The sequence below is a fragment of the Cervus elaphus genome, chromosome 32 (genome assembly GCF_910594005.1).
Source record: "Cervus elaphus chromosome 32, mCerEla1.1, whole genome shotgun sequence".
NCBI classification, from domain to species: Eukaryota; Metazoa; Chordata; class Mammalia; order Artiodactyla; family Cervidae; genus Cervus; species Cervus elaphus.
The window spans coordinates 23,999,666-24,002,528 of record NC_057846.1 but is presented as its reverse complement, the minus strand read 5'-3'; positions in this window follow the sequence as shown (position 1 = coordinate 24,002,528).

Sequence of the window (2,863 nt, the reverse complement as noted above, 5' to 3'; positions counted from 1 at the left end):
GATCTGAAACTGATAAAGATGCATCTTTCCCTTTGACACTCAGGATTTTTTTTCCTAACCCATTCTTTTATCATGAAAGGTCTAATATCTTACAGACTTTAGATTTATGAAGAAATCTCAGTTCCAGCACTCTACCATGTGCTGACCTAAACAACCCCCGGCCCCCTGGTGTCACCAAGCAATTCCAGAGCCTCAATATATCGGCCCTTGTTTAAACACCTAAAAATAGAGTCAGCTCCTTCAGCTAAAGTTCAATGGAAGATTTAAATATTTATTGCACTTTTTTTTCCTGGTATTTAAAAAGATTTTTAAGAGGTGCACTCCAGAGTATCTAATCCATAGTGTTTGGGGAAGTAAATTTCAGTATATTTTAATTGTATTTTCATGGGTCACAGCCCTCTCTATCTGTTCTTTTTAAACATTTATAACTTTTTTTTTTTTTGGCTGTGTCAAGAGGCATGCAGGATCTTAGTTCCCCTACCAAGGCTGGAATCTGTGACCCCTGCAGTGGAACTGCAGTCTTAAGCACTGGACCACCAGAGAAGTCCCAAACATTTATAGCTATTATCTGTCTAGACCTTTAAGAAACTTGACTTCAAGACTCTTGCTTTCAATGGGAGGGTGAGTAATAAAGTTGTGTCTTACTTAAATGTATTCTGGAATGTATGTAAGAATACTTAAATGTATTCTTAAATGTATTCTGGAATCTTAAATGTATTCTTAATTCCAACTCTACAGTTTCTTAATTTCTTATCCTTCTTTCCAGGAAAAAAAAAAAAAAAAAAAGGTCACTTCTTGCATTTTTTAAGAAAAAACAGATTCCATACCATATGCAAAAGAGTAGCAGATTAAGAAAAAGAGAATATTTTTTTCTAATCTTCAGGAAGAATATTGACAGGGAGGGTGAAAAGTTGTAGAGGTAAACTTAGACAAACAATTCATGTATTTAGCCCATAACTGTTTGCTGAGTTCCTACAAGGTGCCAAGCAATGTGTTAGCAACTGGGAATAAAATGATGACTAAGACAGTCCTGGTCTCTTCCCTTATGGGGTTTTATAATAAAATCATAATTAAAATAATGAATAGCTGGTATGAACATGAAGTATAATTAGAATACTACATTTTTCAAAGGCTATTTCTGGACATAGAGTCACATATACAAATCAAAAGATTGTTAAATTCAAAGCTTCTCAAATGCTTAACTCCCTTTAATGATATGGATAATGAAATTTGGTAGGTGTTCAACAATTAGCACCATGGCCATGAATTTCTACTTTGAGCTCTCGGTATCCTTTTTGGTGTTAATCCTCACTTCTGCCTACTCTCCTCTATTTTAATTAATATTTCAGCAGTATTTAGAATTTTAACTCTGAGAGGTGTTTTTCGCCTCTCATCAGTTTGAAGATGTTATTCTATAATATTTCCACATTTCCTTTTATTAATGAGAAGTATGCTGTTTACCCATTTCGGAACCAATTTGGAAATTTTGAACTGTGGTGTTGGAGAAGACTCTTGAGAGTCCCTTGGACTGCAAGGAGATCCAACCAGTCAATCCTAAAGGAAATCAGTCCTGAATATTCACTGGAAGGATTGATGCTGAAGCTGAAACTCCAATCCTTTGGCCACCTGATGCGAAGAACTGACACCTTGGAAAAAGACCCTGATGCTGGGAAAGATTGAAGGCAGGAGGAGAAGGGGATGACAGAGGATGAGATGGTTGGATGGCATCACTGACTTGATGGACATGAGTCTGAGCAAGCTCCAGGAGTTGGTGATGGACAGGGAAGCCTGGCGTGCTGCAGTCCATGGGGTCACAAAGAGTCGAACATGACTGAGGGACTGAACTGATGCTGTTTACCCAATTGTCTTACCTGGGTAGCTAAACTGTCTTTTCTATCTTTACAATTTTATTTTTGACTTTATGTAGTTTTAATGGGAGTGTAGGTATGCATATATTCATCTTGCTCAGAATTCAGCTTGCCTTCTGTATAAATAATTATGTCTTCCACTGTTTCTAAAAAATCCTCTCTTATCCTCATCTTCCTTTGTTTTCATGGGGGGCCAAGTGTTAACAGCAGGTGGTTGCTGACTTTAAAAAAATGCACATGAGAGTTGTGAGTTAAGTTTTACTGGGGGCAAAATGAGGACTGCAGCGCAGGAGACGGCACCTCAGGTAGCTCTGAGAAACTGCTCCAAAGACGCAGAGTGGGGGAGGTCAGTGTATACGTGATTTTGGTAAAGGGGGATTCCATGCAATCAGACACATATTTTTCCAGAAAGTTTCTGCTAGTCTCCTGAAACTTTTGCGAGTCACAAGGAACAGCTGTCACCATGAACGATTTAAGTGCTTTTCTAGATATGCGGAGATACAAGAATCAGGCTCTTAAAATCGGCTCCTGAAAGTATCTAACTCTCTGAAGACCTGTCGTGCCAGCTCGCCCATCCCCCACCCGAGCACAGAGTGCCTCATTTCCGCTGTGTCCATCCTGAACTCCTTTCAGAGGATGTTGAAGACCAGCAGCTGCAGCAGCTCATGATTTACTCTTTGTAGAGGTAGATGGCAAGGGCTGATCTGTGGTGAACATGGTGAGGATGTAAATGGATCCAAAGGGGATGGAGTCAGTAAGGAGTTTAGCTGAGGGATGATTTATTTTTATCAGGGACTAAATTGATGCTTTTAAACATGTTTTAAGTAGAAACCTCAGTGTTCCCCAGAATTGCTTATAGAGATGTAAGTATTTTATTTCTGCTGCTTATTGCCGAGAAGAGCTAACGTGAGTGGAGCAATTTATCAGAAGAATAATTAGTTTTATCTGCGCACTCGTCTAAAAGATGCCTTTCATGTGAATGAATCAGCATCAGA